General features: G+C 34.3%; 1 pseudogene; it reads left to right on the top strand.

Moving 5' to 3' along the window:
• Nucleotides 1-832: 832 nt before the first annotated feature.
• LOC122319876 lies at nt 833-20,232 on the top strand (annotated as a pseudogene).
• The last annotated feature ends 299 nt before the right edge of the window (nt 20,233-20,531 follow it).

The raw sequence follows: 20,531 nt of genomic DNA on the forward strand, positions 1-20,531 counted from the left end.
TAGAAAAAAAATAAAATTGCAAGAAATTTACTTGTAAGTTTTATAATTGAAAAGGTGCCACTGTATGACATAAGTTTTATGACGTGTAATTTCCATTATTTACATCATATTCATGAAGACGCATTGTTGTTCGGATCGTTAGAATCCATTAGCGCTTTTCGTTTTGAAAATTATTTGCAGATAATTAAAAAACAAGTAAAAAAAGCAAATAACGCAGCAGCGCAAATATACAATCGACAAGTGGAAAAAAGTTACACTCTAAGACGAAAAAGAACAACTTCAAATATAGTTTTTAGTCTGGCAATAGCAAATGAAGAATTCCACACATTTGTAAAAACTGACGATTTTTACTTTGCAGTTTCTGCACCTAATAACATTTGTTACGTAGGGGGCAATGTTATTCAAATCGAAAAAATAAAAAACGTAAATAATGTTCCGCAATTTGAGGGTTAAATAATGCAAAATTTAAAGGCTCCTTTTGAAAACCCATTTGACTCTACAAATTTTGGAATATTTAAAGTAGATACCATCAAAGTTGGCACAAAAATCCTCTTTAAGCTTGGAGACATAAAAAACAAGGGAATAATATTTAAAAACACAAGAAATACATACGCGATTTTTTATTTTCTTTAGATACCAACCAAAACAATGGAGCCAAACACAAACACTGGTAAGTTCATAGATAAAAAAAATAACACAAAATTAATTTCATTTGGTAACTAATAAAATTAAACATTAATTGAAATTTCAAAGATTTTATTACTTATCAATAAATTTTTTTTTGTAATGTATGACTAATTTATCTTTTTTAACAGGGAAAACTTATACCAATATGGGAGCTGTGCCACGTAGTAAGTGCATTTTATTTTCAATACAAATTCAAGAAAACTTCTTTAAATTGTATTTTAACCTTTAAAAATTTTAGATACAACGAACCCTTTTTCACAAATTTTAAAGGAATTAGAATTCTGCCGGAAAAGGGAGGAGGCGATTATAAGGGAGTTGGACGATACCATGCGAAGGGATGCAGTAAATCAAACTCTTATAAAAACATTAACCGAAGAGGTTATTATGCTTCGCGGCGAAGTTCGCCAACTGAAATCGTCACCCGTCGTCGAGCCCCAAAGCAAGCTTTTGGGCAGTTTACCATTTAATTCCCTTTCCGAATTTAAAGAGTTCGATAGGAATTTATTTGTTGATGACCAATTGCGAGCAGAACTGGTAATTTATTTTAAATTTATATGCGGTGACAATTAAAAACATGTTTAACTTTCTTTCAGAAATCAAAGCTTTAAGGGATCGGTGGGATTGATTTCCCATCATTCACCAGAATAGCCATTAAGTCATTCATAGACGACAATTTGGCTATAAATATAACTTGGGGACGTGGGAAAAACCCAGTATACAATCTTGCTGTACCTATAATATAATTAAACGTGAACCATAGAAGTTTTTTCGACGGCTTTACTGATTTTTTTTTTTTTTTGTTTTTTCAGGGGTATCCTCGCGTAACAAGTTCCATACGTAGTCGCCCAGAGTATAGAGCTGGGAGAAAAAAATTTTAAAGCATTGTGATAAAAGCCTAACGGTATATTTGCTTAATACATTTTAATTAATAGATATTAAACTTGCATGAACGCTTATAACGGTGAAAAAATATTTTCCCAATATGTGATTATAACGCTATGAAATATGCAAAAACGCGCGTTTTTGGGACATTTGAGTGTGCGTAAAAGCTGATTGGCTATTGATATTAACAAATCCACAAACTTATATTCCTATTTTGATAAGTAGAAGTGAAAAATAAGAAAAAATCAACTTAAACATTTTTTTGTCGCACAGTGTAATGTAGAGTCGTGTTTTGAGGTATGAACTTTGCACCGTGCAGTCTCCAGGTCCAGGATCTCGTCTTAAACAAAAAACAGCAATTGGACATTAAACTTAAAGGTACAGCGCACAACATGAAATATTTCCTATTTAAAAAAAAAAAAATTTTTACATAAAAAAAATTGAGGTTAAAAAAATGTTTAAAAAAACACTTTTTTTCGACTTTGTTCGTAAAAAAAACATGTTATAACAAACATATATGAAAAACCGTTATATTCATGTTGTGGAGAATCATTTCAAACATAATGCAAAAAACCACATTCGATTTAAATAAAATCTCTGACCTGTACATTGCACGGCGACTTTGAAAACTCGACTTATCAGTACAGGGACGGACGCAGGGCCCAGACCCACCCCCCCCCAAAATCTCAGACTTTTTCAAATTTCCTTACAGCACACGGCTTAAAAAAACTAAAAACTATAAAAACTAAAAATTTTTTTGGTCGGACCCCCTCAAACGTAAAAATTTTTGATCGGACCCCCCAAACAACAAACATTTTTCGATCGGACCCCCCAAAATTTTTTTCTGCGTCGGCCCCTGTATCAGTATAAGCGTTTAAAGTTTACTATGTTCCATTTCAGCCATTGACACGCACTCACTAAATTGCGTATTACTTTGATAAAAAGTATCGGACGGCTTTATGCTTTTAAAGGCTTATTCCCAGACATATTTAAAGTACATTCAGCCAAAAAAAATTTTTCGAAACAAAAAAATTTCTAATTTTTTTTCCCCTTAAGTTGGAGTTAAACATTTTAAATATGTAACCTGTTGAACTCTTTCTATCGACTTCATTACCGCCCCAATCAGAATCAACATAACCTATAAATATGTTTTCGTATTCTATATTTCTCTTAAAAATTAATTTCATTAGCATTGTGTCATCCGCAAAGTGAGCATAAAAATACGTTATATAGGTGTTATACTACAAAATACTAAGATATAGTTTCATTGATAGATATACATAGTTTGGCTATATCATACCATAATAGATTAATACCGCTTGTCGTCAGGGTTGGGCCACTCTTGTAATCAGGCTTGGGCCATCATAATTTTTACATTTTATTCGTGTATTTTCGATTTTTTGTTGTAATATTTAAGTTTTTTGTAGCAAAAATATGCAAAATAAATTAAATAGATTTCCTTAAAAAAATATTTCGATGGATTGAAAGAAGATGAATCATTTTTATCTTTTTCTTTAGTGTTTCTCGCTACAAACGAAAAAACAACTCTGAATAATTTGATATTGACTGTAATATCCCAAATAATTAAATAAATAAACAAAATAATGTCAGATTTACCTGAATTCAATTTTAATCCACCATGTTACGATATTGTCAACGATTTTCTGAAGGTGGCCCAAGGCTGACTACATTTTTTTTTTTCAAACGCCTATAACTTTTTTTGTTTTTGTTTTTTTATTGGTGAACACTTTCTCTTGCTTGTACCTTTCCAAAAATGTATAAACTTATTCTGAATTGTCATTCGTTCAGAACTTATGGACATAGGTCAAAAAATGGCCCAACCCTGACAACATTCCCCTACTGCACCGTTTGAAGCTGATTGCTTGCGTTTCGTCTTCGTCTTACGGACGAGCGAATTCATATAAATTGTTTTGCACTGTTTTTCGTCTTCAGCTTCGTTTTCATCTTAATCTTCGTCTCAGCGCGCACTATGTTTGCAGCCTAACAAAATTTAAACAAACCAAAACATAAATAAGCATTCAATACAAGGCGACGTTTCCGTCGCATTTTCGTGGCCATCGCACACTAGTCACAATGCCCAATTTTTTACATAACCAATTTTTTTTAAGTTACGAATAAAAAACATTTAATCTCCTTAGAATATACGTTGCATTTAAAAATCCCAAGTTCGTTACTGAAATTGCAGCCATGCTAAATTCGGTGCTCCTGAAAGTCAGCTGTTTGTGGATCAGAAACGTTGACTTTTTGGCGCGCTAAAAAATAGCACATTTTAAACTAAGATTGCAAAAGTTCTACTTAACATTTTAAAACAAAGTAAAATGGAAAATATTAGTGGAGGTATGTAAAATTTAAGTTTTTAATGCAATATTTGTTTAATGTAATGTGTCTTTGTTGTATGTATGTGCTTTTGTAAAGTTGTATATTAAACAATTTTATTCGTGGAATAAAAGTAGGTTGGATTGTGCCGGGTTTTTTTTTGTTCTTGAATTTATTTAAAATAAGATGACATAAACCTTTTTTTTGCTAGTTTTTGCTCCATTTTACAAAAAAATCTTTTTGCTAGACAACATAGACCTAAGATATGCAGAAATGCCAGAGTATTGGCTGGCACATGGACGCGAAACCGAAAGCCTTTACAACTTTGTGTTGCAGCATCGAATTGAAAACTTAATGCAAAACATAGAGGATCCTTTGAAAAAGAGGATTAAGAACTTTTTAATTCGTAATTCAAGAGTCCTTAGAAAACTTTATATAAAAAATCATGCTTATCTGATGAAAAACAACGATGTTATAATTTTATTTCCGTTATTTCTATATAGATTTTTTGATTTTTCCTATGGCAGCTAAAAGATATAGGTGTCCGATTTCTATGAAACTTTATTCTGATTTTAAGGGTTTTTAAAAAACTTGATACAGTAGAATCCTGTTATAACGACTCCGCTTATAGTGTCCGTCCGGTTTTTGCGACGAAAACTCCGTGGCTTGATTGGTCCCTATACAGACTTATAAACTAAAATCCTTCTGCTTAGTGCGTCTTCCGGGTATAACGACGAAAAATCTTCGGTCCCTTGAAAGTCGCTATAAGCGGATTCTACTGTATTTAAAAAATCATGCTCGTGGGATTAATTAATTATATATATATTTTTCGATCTCTCCTATGGCAGCTATATGATAGAGTTATCCGATTTTGATAAAATTTATTCCGAAATTCAATAGTCGTTAGAAAATGCCATTTAGAAGAAATCAAGTCGATCTGATCAAAAACAACGGTGTGAGAATTTTTTATTTATGCTTTTAAAGGCTTATTCCCAGACATATTTAGAGTACATTAAGCCAAAAAAAAAAATTTCTAATTTTTTCCCCCTTAAGTTGGAGTTAAACATTTTAAATATGTAACCTGTTGAACTCTTTCTATCGACTTCATTACCGCCCCAATCAGAATCAACATAACCTGTAAATATGTTTTCGTATTCTATATTTCTCTTAAAAATTAATTTCATTACAATGCTACCCTAAGATACCTCAAAATCCTTTATAAGTATAATTCAGCATTGTTTTTATTTGTGTATCGACTTAAAATATTTACTGCAGTGACAATATCTGGCCGTGTACATAACATAATGTACATTAAGCAACCAATTAAGTTGCGACAAGGTGCATCATATTTCTCCTCAGAATTTAATAATTAATAATTAAGTTTAGTTGGGAGCGGAGTACTGACTGCTTTACAGTCCTCCATTTTAAATTTATTTATTGGGTTGGCAAGAAAGTCATGTCGTTTTTTTTTCAATATTTTCAAAGATGATTTATTTATATCAGGACTTATAATTAATCAATTATGTATTGGCCGTTTTGTTCGACCACTAATGACCATCTTTCGGGCAGCTGCATAATTCCGCGCTCGAAGAGCTTTTGGTCTTTTCCAGCAAAGAATCGAGACAAGTGGTTTTCGACAGCCTCATCTGAATCAAAGTTTTTACCATTCAAAGAGTTTTGAAGAGAGCGAAACAAATGGTAATCTGAAGGTGCTCAGTCCGGACTATAAGGTGGATGTGGTAGCACTTCCCAATTCAGCTCCGTTAATTTTTGCCGAATGACCAAAGATGTGTGGGGCCTAGAGTTGTCATGGTGAAAGATTATACCCTTACGATTAGCTAGTGCCGGCTCCTTTTCTTTAATTTTTTCCGCCAAATTGGATAGTTGGCGACAGTACACATCTGAATTGATGGTTTCATTCCGTCCCAGCGGCTCAAAGTGCACTACACCCTTCCAATTCCACCAAACAGACAGCATAACTTTCCTCTGATGGATATCGGCCTTTGATGTGGCTTGGGCTGGCTCATCTTTCTTGCTCCATGGTCTTTTTCGTTGGACATTATTGTAAACAACCCAGTAATGATCCGCTTCAAAAAAGGATCGTTTTTAATCCGTTGCAGCAGAGAATAGCAGATGTTGATACGCTTAGTTAGGTGAATTTTCTTTAAGTTATGCGGAACCCAAACATCGAGCTTGCTTACGTAGCCAAGTTTCTTCAAATGGTTTTCAACCGTTGGATGCGACACACTGAGCTTCTCTGACATCTCCCGCGTTGAATAATGCCGGTTTTCATCCAGCAAAGCCTGAATTTGTTCGTCAAAAACGGCCGATGGTCGTCCAGAAGGTGGGGCGCCTTTAACTCCAAAATCTCCAAGCCTGAATTTGGCAAACAGGCGCTGACATTGGCGATCACTCATGGCATCTTTATCATACACTTCGCACAATTTTTCGCGAGCTTCGACCGCTTTTTTCCTTTTTGGAAGTAAAAAAGCAATATATGCCGAAAATGCTCACTTTGGTCCTCCATGCTTAATTTGCTATAGCTTCCACAAATGTTATCGAATAATTACCAAATTTTCGTCAATAGTACCTAAGACAATAAGCTTTAAAAAGATACTAAAAAGTGTGACCCTGGTGCTCGATTAGTCGTAAATAAATTAGATTAAAAACGATTACTAAAAAAAACGACATTACTTTCTGGCCAACCCAATAAAACTTTATAAATATGCTGATTGACTTAAATATATAATATTTGACTTTAATATTAGTATTATTAATATTAATAATATTTAAATTTTGATGAACAAATAATAATGATTTTGACCAAGTAAAACAAATGAGGACATTGATTTTTTATGTGCAAAAAGCGTTTTCGGGCAGCTCTGACATTCATTTTTTAAGTGCAAAAAGCGTTTTGGCGCACTTCGGATGTTTTTTTTTTTTACCGTAATAGGCATTTCGGCAAAAACTTAAAAGACAAATCGGCATAGCTTTGATGTGGTTTTGTTCGACCTATTGTATGACTGCAAGGGTATGTACATACAGTGGCTCACAGCTTATTTGACCCACCTTGTATATTAAAATTTAAGTTAGAATAACTTTTTAACTAAAACAGTTATTAAAAAAATAAAAACGCAGGTTTTTCGGTGGGTATTATAGAAACAACAAAGAACTTAAATTTTATTAAAATAACAAAAGATTTTAGAATTATTCAACTTAACTTAATCAACAACTTTTTGGACTATGGGCAAAAAGTCAGAAATTTACGCATAAAGTCTAATTTTAAAGCTAGATGCTTCAAATTTGGCATAAGAATGTAAAATGTTAATGTAGAATTTCGTTTTTTTTTTTCTTTTTTAAATTAAGCCACGCCTTTTCCCATAAACAATAAAAAACCAAAAATTTTTAAGGTTATGTTGTGAAATTTTATTTAACCATATGTCTCTTTTTCTTCATCATCTAGTATTATATATAAATTTTAATCAGAATCGTCGCCAAAGTCCGAATCCACATTTTCCAGTTGTGAAATTATTTTGCAGTTCGGGTCAGAAGGAGGTTGTAGAAGATTTATTACTTCTGGCGGAAAATTTTTTTTTAATTTCTTTTGCCTTTTGCTTAAACATATGCTAGATGTTAATGGATCAGAAGAATCCATAGCTCTATAAATAACATCTGCCATTGTTTAATCGGCTATTATTTCGAGCATGAGATTTCCGGTCGCTTTTATAAAATTTATTTCTTGCTTCTGAAGCATTTTCTCCTAAACATCCCACCGAAACTAAGGAGGAGTTCATTATTTGCCAGGCATGAACAAGTATTTTATGGACCTTCGCACAGTGGTTGCGCCCGTAGGCCATAAATCGAAAAATCGACTTAAAAATAATTACAGTCGAATCCCGATAATTCGTACCCCGCTAAATCGAAAATCGCGATAATTCGTAAAAAAATTCTGTTCCCTTGAAAAAAATCCCTTAAAAAAATCTCGATAAATCGAATTCCCGTCTAATTCGTAAAAAAGTGATCCCCTTGCCATTTCGAATTATCGGGACTCGACTGTATTTAAAATGTAAAGAATTTGTCTCTAAATTGTCCATATTTTGTCATTGCAAGCTAGTTTTTTCCGGAAATCTAACGGGACATTCTAAAAATAGAATGCAAAGTGTGAACACGTCTTCAATTTTGCTGCTGCAGCTGCGTTTTAGTGCTTTTCGTCAAAACAAAAGTGAAGTTCAAAGTGGTCGGACGTTCGCAAAAATTCACCAAATTTAATTACAGTCGAGTCCCGATAATTCGAAATGGCAAGGGGATCACTTTTTTACGAATTAGACGGGAATTCGATTTATCGAGATTTTTTTTAAGGGATTTTTTTTCAAGGGAACAGAATTTTTTTTACGAATTATCGCGATTTTCGATTTAGCGGGGTACGAATTATCGGGATTCGACTGTATTTAAAATGCATTTTAAAGATTAAGGTATTAACTTTAAAAAATTGGTTTTATGAAATTTATCTGACTAATTAAATTTTATTTCTGTATTTTAGATCGATTATCCCTTTTTTGACTATTTTGTGAACGTCTTTTTCATGTTTAGTTAAAGTTTTAGTTGTGATCCCACAAAATCCCACAAATAGTATATATGTTAATGTGTTCGTCTGACTTTGAGGGTACTACATGCCTAAAATCAGCTGCAGAAATTTGCCGATGTTTATATAATAGGAAAAATACTGATGCCATCTAGCGTTGCCAAGGGAAAGTTTTTCCTTATTGTGCTTTTGTTTTGTCCTCGTCGCTCGTGTTTGTAATGTTTTTTTGAAATTTTTGTATTTATTTATTTCATTGAAATTCACTTTTTAGGAGATTCCCATAAGTGTCTATTTACACGACTATTTATTTTTAATCTTTGGTGTGCAGAAGGTGGCACCAACGCTGGAAGATTACAAAAAATTATTGAAGTTATACAAGAGCAAATTGAAAACAACGGTTGCATTCCCGGGCTAAGCCATCTACCAAAACGTATTGATTGCATATGCTCTTGTTTCAATTGGAGAATTATTGGAAGAAGCTGCAGAGTCGCGAAACAAAGACATAAAACTATATAGAAAGCAGAACACACGAAAAATATCTCGAACTGTCACAAAAACGGATTTAATTAATAAACTACTTTTGTCTTCTGATCCTTTTATTACAGGACTAAGGAAATTACCTTGCAAATTTAAATCCAATTTAATGAAATCAACGTTAGATTTGTTAGAAGAATTTGATTAACTGTTATGTTTTTCTTTGTTTTTTGATTTAAACAATGTTTTTTTATTTTATTTTATTTTTTTTTTATTTGTTATGGCTCCTGATTTGTTTACAAAAGTGTCTTATTATTAAAGTATTTCAATATTACTTGAAACTGGTATTTATTTGTGTTTACAATTTTTGCTATGGCAGCTGTATGATATAGTTTTCCGATTTGGACTATATTTGGTAAGTATATATAAAACTGGTCCAGGCATACAATCTGTAAGTTTGGTTTACATATCTTGAAAAACAAAAAAGTTTTTCATGCTATATACTATTTCTATCCTATCGTTCCTATGGCAGCTATATGATATAGACGTAGAATTTTTATACTATACATTTAAAATATTTCTTTAGCATTTTGGTGTAAATTTCGTTACAATACCTGAACTAGAAGTATTTATGGCCGCGGCTCAGTACAAGCCCAACCACTGTGCGTCGGTGACATAGGATACCAAGAATATTTGTTAATGTATAACAGAAACGTATTTTCACAAAAAACCTTAAATTACTCAACATCAACAGAATGCTCGCATGAAGTTGTTACCAAAATTATGGTGAAATTGTATAAAATATTCTTATCAAAGCTTGTAATTGTTGAAAACATTCCATAATCCGAAAAGGCTCTTGTGTGTTTCTCTCTGTGTTTCCATCATTACTATTCCCACTTCCATTTTGTTTAGAACTGCTTATATGTAGACCCATTTTTGTCCACATCATTTCACGAATTTATTTTTTCCGAGACAAATTCGATTTTGTCAGCCTGTTTAATGTGCCACTTTTGAATTTTAAGCCTATAGGATACGTTCAACACAAATTCTAAAAATCGAATCCAGGCATGCAATGGACTTACACCATATTTTAGAGTCTCATGTCTTGGCTTAAAACATTCGGAAAGGAAATCAGAGGTTTTGATAAGCTTTGTGGGATTGACACCACATATTGGGCAACACTGAGTTGATGACGTACCAGTTAAAGCGTTCAGTACTTTACCATCAATAAACGTCATTTGAGTTTTATATGTAATGACAACTTCCTTGCCTTCCTTTCTATATATAAAGTCCTTTAGACCGGCGACTTGCACATCCAAACATTCTTTTTCTCATAAAATTTTTTCATGGCTTTCCTTTGCATACTCAATCTTAATTGGCCTGCAGAATCTTACAGATTGTGGTCCTCTGTTATTCCAAATAATTCTTTGATTTGCATCTATCAGCTGTAGAGGTATCATTGTGGTCACAAATAGGGATAGATTTAGGGAAGCAGGCTCTTCTGATTGAAACTTCTGCTTATATAAACTTTGACCTGTAGATCCATCGAATCCGTAGCTTGCTACTAAAGTGCAATATGATATGTTGTCCATTTGAGATATAACATATTTTAGCATAACCAATAATCTTTCTGCTGTATGGTCCAAAATATTTTGCATTGAAACTTGGGCAAGACTTTCCGAAATTTCTATTTGAGATGGTCTGCAAATTGTTTTGACTTGTTGAAGTGATGAATATGGGGGAAAATGTCGGAACCGCAAACTTTATTTACATGATGAATGTTGATATACTGCTGTTTAGTAAGTCAATTTTTCAACAAAAATGCGAATGCTTCATCAGGGGTAAGTGGAATAATAACCTGAGATTTCAAAGTTCCAGTCGCGTTGCCTGTCTGTTGTTCTCTGACACCTTTTAATGCATTAAGCAGATCCTCCTCTCTATCCCTCTTCGCTGAAACAAAAGCCGCATGTAATAAGTGATCTGTTGAATCTATTTCTGGTGAAAGATCGTTTGCTAACTTTTGTTTGTTACATACGTACACGAATGTACCTCTTAATTCTTATCATTTTTATATTAATAAATAAAAATTAAGAAAAACTTAATAATTCGAAGTTTTATTTATTTTCTCTCGCAAATTTCGAACCATTTGATATTTCAAACACTCGTTAATTCGAAATATTTCAAGAGTCCCTCGAGTTTCGAATTAACGAGAGTCGACTGTAGTTATAAAAATACACCAGCAACAATTGAACAGACACAACAAAACACATAGAACATCTAGAAACTACCACGCAAAGTTTAATCTACATACCTGGGTAATACTTCGGAATTTTGACTCCAGCTATATTTAAGCTCCAAAAAAAACCTGCGAACCAAATCAAGGGGTTTATGTGTAACTGGAAAATACATTCAATTTTGTAAATTAAAAATATAACAACTTTAACTTTATGCGTAAATTTCAGACTTGTTGCCCATAGTGCATTGCATTTAATGCTCAGCTTCTCTACCAAGAAGTGTAAATTAACGGTTATTTTTTTGTTACTCTTTGCTTATTGTATTCGCAAATAGGATTTTTACTTTTAATTCGATTTCGTCAAGAAAGCACGCTTATTAACCATGGGAAAACGCACAACCATCGAACAGAGGGAATTGGTCCTTAGACACCATAAAAACGGTGTTTCCCGGCGAGAAATCGCTAAAATTGTGAACATACCAGATGGTACTGTTAAAGCCATCATCCACAGATTCGTGTTTGAAAACCGCGTGGAAGACATGGGCAGAAAAGCGCCAAATAAAATTTTCACCGAAACGGATGAACGCCAAATTATAAGGAAAATTAAAAAAGATCCAAGGATTTCGGCGCTAAAATTAGCTCATGAGATGCAAAACATAATCGGCAAAAAATTTGGCCCACAAACAGTTCGACGTGTTTTAAGGGAACATAATTTTAATGGCCGAGTTGCTCGCAAGAAGCCGTTTATAAATAAAAAAAATAGAGACAGCAGCTTTAAGTTCGCAAAGGAGCACATAAAAAAGGACATAGGGTTTTGGAACGACGTTATTTTTGCAGATGAGTCCAAATTCAACATTTTTGGTCCTCTGTTATTCCAAATAATTCTTTGATTTGCATCTATCAGCTGTAGAGGTATCATTGTGGTCACAAATAGGGATAGATTTAGGGAAGCAGGCTCTTCTGATTGAAACTTCTGCTTATATAAACTTTGACCTGTAGATCCATCGAATCCGTAGCTTGCTACTAAAGTGCAATATGATATGTTGTCCATTTGAGATATAACATATTTTAGCATAACCAATAATCTTTCTGCTGTATGGTCCAAAATATTTTGCATTGAAACTTGGGCAAGACTTTCCGAAATTTCTATTTGAGATGGTCTGCAAATTGTTTTGACTTGTTGAAGTGATGAATATGGGGGAAAATGTCGGAACCGCAAACTTTATTTACATGATGAATGTTGATATACTGCTGTTTAGTAAGTCAATTTTTCAACAAAAATGCGAATGCTTCATCAGGGGTAAGTGGAATAATAACCTGAGATTTCAAAGTTCCAGTCGCGTTGCCTGTCTGTTGTTCTCTGACACCTTTTAATGCATTAAGCAGATCCTCCTCTCTATCCCTCTTCGCTGAAACAAAAGCCGCATGTAATAAGTGATCTGTTGAATCTATTTCTGGTGAAAGATCGTTTGCTAACTTTTGTTTCAATCGTATTCCAGCCTGTTCATAACTTAGTTTTGGCCTTCCCATTTTAGATGGAGATGGATCCGTAAGCTGTTGCTCAATTGTTATAATAATTGTCTGCGAAAGCCATGCTGAGTGCTGAACCTTAAATCTAGACAACATTCGGTTGCATTTGGGCAAATATTTTTTGATGTGTGATATGAATGTGTTAACTTTTTCCTCGATTTCGTTAACCTTTGACTTGCTGACTTCATTCACATTACATTTTTCTTTCTAAAATCCACGTCCATTGCTCTCCCAAATCTTGAGCAATGTTAAGCGGCGAAACTCATGTTCGGCTGCAACATGGCATTTTTTTCGAAAAGGGGCAAAAACGGGCAAAGGAAATAATTTACGCCCTAATCTATATATTTTTACGAAGAACATACCAGTTTTAGTTGCTCGCAGGAGCTCGCGGCAAAAAAGTTACACTTCACGGAACACAGCTAAAATTGTTTAATTTTATGTACAGTCGACTCTCGTTAATTCAAACCTGCGATAATTCGAACCTCTCTATAATTCAAAGTTATCACGAGGTCCCTACGAAATCTCTTTATATTTCGAACTAAATCAATACATTTTCATACACTTGGTAATTCGAACGAAAAAATCATTGATATTTAACAAAACCACGCGTTTATTCGAAGTCATCAGCGTCTAACACTCGACAATTCAAAGTTGCAGAGAAAAAAGGCGGAAATTTTGGGACAAGTTCAAACTTGCCTTTGTTTTTGTTTTGATTATGTAGTTTGACCATTTGTCGCACACACTTCTTTCGAATTGGTTTGTGTACTTATTCAGTTGCTGTTACTCTTTTGTTAGTATGCATATTAAAAGTTAGTGTTAGCTATGAGCCCTAAAAAGTATAAAGAACCTTTGGCAGAGGTGTCAGTTAAGAAGCAAGATCCTCATTTTATACCTTATAAAGCTTATGTCCACAAAACGAAAGTGATGAAAAAGCATTTCAGGCACTTTTTCTCTTAAAAAAAAGTTATTGAGCAGTGTGAGTAGCAGAATTGTACCAGTATAACAAAGTTCTTTCGAAAGATAAATTAATTCTCATTACAAATACATGTACATACGTACACGAATGTACCTCTTAATTCTTATCATTTTTATATTAATAAATAAAAATTAAGAAAAACTTAATAATTCGAAGTTTTATTTATTTTCTCTCGCAAATTTCGAACCATTTGATATTTCAAACACTCGTTAATTCGAAATATTTCAAGAGTCCCTCGAGTTTCGAATTAACGAGAGTCGACTGTAGTTATAAAAATACACCAGCAACAATTGAACAGACACAACAAAACACATAGAACATCTAGAAACTACCACGCAAAGTTTAATCTACATACCTGGGTAATACTTCGGAATTTTGACTCCAGCTATATTTAAGCTCCAAAAAAACCTGCGAACCAAATCAAGGGGTTTATGTGTAACTGGAAAATACATTCAATTTTGTAAATTAAAAATATAACAACTTTAACTTTATGCGTAAATTTCAGACTTGTTGCCCATAGTGCATTGCATTTAATGCTCAGCTTCTCTACCAAGAAGTGTAAATTAACGGTTATTTTTTTTGTTACTCTTTGCTTATTGTATTCGCAAATAGGATTTTTACTTTTAATTCGATTTCGTCAAGAAAGCACGCTTATTAACCATGGGAAAACGCACAACCATCGAACAGAGGGAATTGGTCCTTAGACACCATAAAAACGGTGTTTCCCGGCGAGAAATCGCTAAAATTGTGAACATACCAGATGGTACTGTTAAAGCCATCATCCACAGATTCGTGTTTGAAAACCGCGTGGAAGACATGGGCAGAAAAGCGCCAAATAAAATTTTCACCGAAACGGATGAACGCCAAATTATAAGGAAAATTAAAAAAGATCCAAGGATTTCGGCGCTAAAATTAGCTCATGAGATGCAAAACATAATCGGCAAAAAATTTGGCCCACAAACAGTTCGACGTGTTTTAAGGGAACATAATTTTAATGGCCGAGTTGCTCGCAAGAAGCCGTTTATAAATAAAAAAAATAGAGACAGCAGCTTTAAGTTCGCAAAGGAGCACATAAAAAAGGACATAGGGTTTTGGAACGACGTTATTTTTGCAGATGAGTCCAAATTCAACATTTTTGGCTCCGATGGGCAAACTTATGTGTGGAGGAATTCCAATACAGAGCTCGAAGAAAAAAACCTGAAGGCGACGGTAAAGCATGGCGGTGGCCATGTAATGGTGTGGGCCTGTATGTCGGCTGCAGGTTTTGGAAGGCTTCAGTTTATTGACTCAACAATGGACAAAATAAAACTAACCTATCAGACCGAAATACTTTGGGAAGTTCGACTTTCATACGCAATATAAATTTGATTCGAAACAACCGATAACTTTGAATGCCACGAGACAAATGATAATTTAAGAATATAATAAAGCGTTTATTATGATTAGTCATTGAGAATCCATTAATAAGTTATCAATGTACCTAGTGTTGATCATTTGATGAAAATAAACAACGTGAAAGTCCATTTACTTTCAATTCCACGCAATAATCTTATACAAAATTAGATAGATTTGTAATAGAATGTATTAAGTTTTTTGTTGTTATCAGAATGATTTTTATATGTCACAGCTAAATTATTATCCGTTTTGATGAATGAAATATTAAAATATGCTCGAACATGCACTTTCGATCAAAATATGCTCTAAGGAATGAAATATGCACAATATGCATGCAACATGCATTTGCATGACTATCCGAGCTCTAGTAATGACATACCGGATTTTCCATACAAATTTCGCGCTTCGCTTGTGAAGTCAAATATAATCCTATCTGGCAATGCTGTATATCGTTTGAAAGGTATTGGCATTACCTTTAAAATGACATATTTGTTTACATGAGCTTCAACGTTAAAAAAATACAATCGACTGAAAGCAGTTCACAAACGCAGAAATTCGGGCAATTTCGAAATTTTATTTCGCACAGGGAAATACTGCTGCGGAATCTCGCAGACAGATTATTGCTGTCTTAGGAGATAACAAACTTTCGATTCAAACCGACGAACACCCAAGCCACGACCAGTGACCGTTGATACAGATAAAATCATGGAAATAGTGGATCGAGATCGTCATGTGACTATTAGTACCATCGCAGAGGAGCTGCAACTAAGCACGGAAACCGTCCATAGCAGAGAACGGCTTCGGCTGAATGAAAAAAATTCGTACGCGCTCAACAGCCGAATCATGGTACAATTATACAAGGTAGTCCCGTCGGCTGCAAAATCGTTCGGGTTCTTTCCCCCTATGGTTCAGTGCGCTCGGGACTTCGAAGAGAGAGGTCGTACGCGGACGATTTTTTCTTAAAACTTTAACCCTTGTGTCCTTATGAAAAATAATTGTTGCAATTATTGCAGCAAGCACATACAATTCATAACATGTAATATTGCAAAAAATTTTTTTGAAAGGGTAACAATATGGGAGCGAGTCCTAAAGGGCAGCCTTGGGTAAAAACCAAAAATTACGGAACAATTAATACTCATTGTCATATAACAGTCTTTTTAAACCCTATGCACAGTATATGGGTTAAACAACACACTTTGTTTCTGTTTCTTTCGCACTTTCGGGAAAGCACCCTCTCACTCGCACTCATTGTAGTGCGCAATAGGGGGGAAGAAAAAGCCGACGGGACTACCCATGGTACAATTATATAATTGTACCATGGGACTACCTTGTATAATTTTACCATGAGCCGAATAATCACACTTTTTTTTTTTTTACTTTTTTGTTTAAAATGGCCCTTTTCAATAAATATCGAATGAGTTGAGAAAAGTATGGTATCATTCAAACGGCATTTGAATTACTTTTCCATTGATACCAAAAGTTAAAAGAAGCAAGTTCAGGTTTCAAGTATATTTCACTTTTATTTTGACAAAATACTTACGGCCACCACTGTATGTTAAAATCGTCGTCAAAAATCAGTAAAGAAACCGGTATGTCATTACCAAACAACCTAATATATAATCTGATGGCTGAAAATTCGCCTGAAAACGTAATGCAAGAAAATTTTCTTTCTGCGCCTAAAACCTTGGAACTATCCGATTTTTTTATTTCAGCATCAACATAAGCAACAAAGTTCTTAATCCTCTTTTTCAAAGGATCCTCTATGTTTTGCATTAAGTTTTCAATTCGATGCTGCAACACAAAGTTGTAAAGGCTTTCGGTTTCGGGTCCATGTGCCAGCCAATACTCTGGCATTTCTGCATATCTTAGGTCTATGTATGTTGTCTAGCAAAAAGATTTTTTTGTAAAATGGAGCAAAAACTAGAAAAAAATGTTTATGTCATCTTATTGTAAATAAATTTTATTTTGTCATACAACCCGGTAATTTGGCATTTTTCGTGCCTGTATTCCGTGCGGAAAGTCGATGTTTTCAGCTGTTTACCATAACCAGTGCGTAATCGGCAGTTTGCACTCAAAATGCCAAATTTAACGGGTTTATGGACAAAAGCACCGTGTGTATCTCGTACGGTAAATACGAGATCACACTCGTGTATAGCTGCCCTCGCTGCGCTCGGGCGCTAACTTCACGAGCGTAATCTCGTTCTTTCCGCACTAGATACACAAGGTACTATTATAATCCGGCACAATCTAACCTACTTTTATTCCACGAAACACGAAAAATGCTAGGTTAAAATAAAACATATACACAAAGACACATCCATTAAACAAATATTGCATTAAAAACTTAAATTTTACATACCTCCACTAATATTTTCCATTTTACTTTGTTTTAAAATGTTAAGTAGAACTTTTACAATCTTAGTTTAAAATGTGCTATTTTTTAGCGCGCCAAAAAGTCAACGTTTCTGATCCACAAACAGCTGACTTTCAGGGGCACCGAATTTAGCATGGCTGCAATTTCAGTAACGAAATTGGGATTTTTAAATGCAACGTATATTCTAAGGAGATTAAATGTTTTTTATTCGTAAATTAAAAAAAAATTGGTTATGTAAAAATATTGGGCATTGTGACTAGTGTGCGATGACCACGAAAAATGCAAATTTCCGTCGCCTTGTATTGAATGTTTATTTATGTTTTGGTTTGTTTAAATTTTGTTAGAGATCGCAGATATTTAAGTGTTGTGAAACGACAAGCAATCGGTTTTTATGTTGTCGGACTGCTGGCATTGGGGAGGACTCGGCCCAATGCATAGTACAATAAGTACAAGGTAGTCTCGTAGGCTTTTTTTTCCCTATTGCGCACTACAATGAGTGCGAGTGAGAGGGTGTTTTCCCGAAAGTGCGAAAGAGACAGAAACAGAGTGTGCTCTTTATCCCATATGCTGTGCATGGGGTTTAAAATTGACTGTAATATAGAAACATTTGAATTTTTTTTTATAATTTTATTTTGAGGAGCTTTGAGTTTGATATTAATCTTTGCTTTTGTTTTTGAACATTTAGTTTTTTTTTAAGTTTTTTAACTCTAAAAAAAATTAGAATTTTAAAATAATACTTTTTTATATCTAAGTTAATTTCTAAATGCTCAGCAGCCTTTAACAATTTGTCCCTTACATTATCTTTCTTTCTTTATCTCGTTTAAAAATTGTTGGGATGGCTTATAAGGCCGCCACGCGACACTTAGTCCACATATGTAAATTTTGGCGACGAGATATCGTTGTTAATTTTTAATTTTTTTTTATGATGAAACCTGCTATATACTCTAAAGCATCCTCCGCCAATTCGTCTATGTCAATACCTATTTTGTCAATGTCAATGACCGTTTGCAGAGTTTAAAATACTGCAGTCGAGTTAGCAGAAGTAGCAAAATATAAGCTATTCGGTGCTTCGACTGTGAGCAACATTCCAAAACAAGCGATTGCTTCTGCTTCTGCTTTTGTAAAAATCAGAAGTTGCAGTCGAAGCATAGGCCCAAATCATGAAAGCATCAAAAAGCAAAAGTCATTAGCAGGCCCCGCTTCTCGTTTTTTTGCTACTGATTTGCTGTTGCTTTTAATCGTAGCCGAAAGTCGATGCTGTTGCAGGTGTCGGCTTTCGGAAGTCGTCAGCAGTTGAGGCTCAAAAAATGAGGCATCCGATTTATTGTTGCTTTTGATTTTTGATTTTGACGCTGCTGCTTTCAACTGCTCGACTTCTGAAAGTCGCTAGCGACTGCTGTCGTTTGAAAATTTTTGATTTTGCTTTCGATTAGAAGAAGAATAATTTAAAATTATAATGTATTTTTTTTTAATATGTGAACATACACGTTTAATAATTAAATTTTGGCAATTTGTTTTTTTTATTCATTTTTTTCATAAAATACAATCATCTTCGTCATCTTCAAAAAGAGATAAGTTTTCAATTGCTGAGTCCAGAAAGCTTGGATTCAATTTGACCAGCAGAATATTTTCTAGTACTTCCTGACTTAGTCGATTTCGATAATCTGTAAGTACAAGTCTTAACGTCGAAAATGCTCGTTCAATCGTCACCTGTTAGAAAACATTTAAATTTATGAAACTGTAAACATTAATTTATTATAACTTTTGTATATATATACCTGAGTTGGTGGCACAGCAAAGCAAACATTACTTAGTGCATACAGCTCCTGGTCAGTGTACTGCTTTCCTTTCCAAAATTTGAGAACATCTGCATCGATTCTTTGGAAAGGAAGTTGAAGATTGTCAATCTTTGAGTAGACGTCGAATGTACTGCTGACTTCCGTTTTGATCCCTTGCTCTAAGTAAGCGTTTAGCAATTCATCTTCTTCATCAAAAAAATGGTTCACTGATTGATGTGTGTCCGAATTTGGTGTTGAGCATAACTGTCCAGTAGAATTTATATTTTATTTATTATTTTACTAAAAGGAATACTAATTAATTGTTAAAGAAACCAAAAATGCTGTTAACCTACGGCGATCTATTTCGGATAACATCTGGGCTACATTCACAGTGTGAATCACTACATCAATAAATCACTACTGTGAAGGAATTCACAGCTGACAACAACACCTTACTAACATTAACCTCAACACCAACTATACTGCGTGGTAACCGTCGCCGGAATTCCAGTGAGTCCAAAAAGTTTTTATAGCTGTTTCCTACCTAGGTTCTAATAATATTATCTGTTCTGCTTTTTTTTCTTTAGTGAGTAAGCTTACACCGGCAAATCGATCAGCCCGAAATCGGGCTCCCGAAGCTGTGATCGACTTGTGCACTCCAGACGGACCCAGAAGACGTCAATCGAACGCTTCATCGAATGGCTCGTTTACAGTTCCGACTCGTCGCCGTAGCCTTTCCCAAAGGAACGATAGCTATCCGATCGTGGATGTCGACGAAGTTTCTCCACCCGAGCTCGAGTTGTCCCAGAGGGAGGATTCCTACAAGTCTGCATGGAGAGTGTGACCAAGCGCGAACCAGTGTCAACCAAATGTGGTCACGTGTTCTGTCGAGAATGTATTCAAGATGCTATAAGGTCAATGCACATGTGCCCGATGTGCAACAAAAAGCTCACGGCGCGTTCATTCTTTCGTATTTATTTGTGAAATGCTAATCCCGCTTTATTATGAAGTCGCTCTGTGAGCTAGAAATTACTTTTGCATTATTGTTTTAAAATGACTTGTTATGCTAAAAAAACGACAAATGAATGTCTGCTCTTGTGATTTATATACGAGTAGTTTTAGGTTTTTTTGTATCCAGTCCACCAATAATATTAGTTTATATAAACATAAAATAAAACTTATCTAGCTATAGATCAAACAGTTCTCAGGTAAACTTATTATTCTTATTAAATTTATTATGCTTCTTATGCTAATATTAATAATATTATTTTGTTTTAAATAAA

This window comes from Drosophila ficusphila, unplaced genomic scaffold, assembly GCF_018152265.1.
Source record: "Drosophila ficusphila isolate 14025-0441.05 unplaced genomic scaffold, ASM1815226v1 contig_266, whole genome shotgun sequence".
Taxonomy (NCBI): Eukaryota; Metazoa; Arthropoda; class Insecta; order Diptera; family Drosophilidae; genus Drosophila; species Drosophila ficusphila.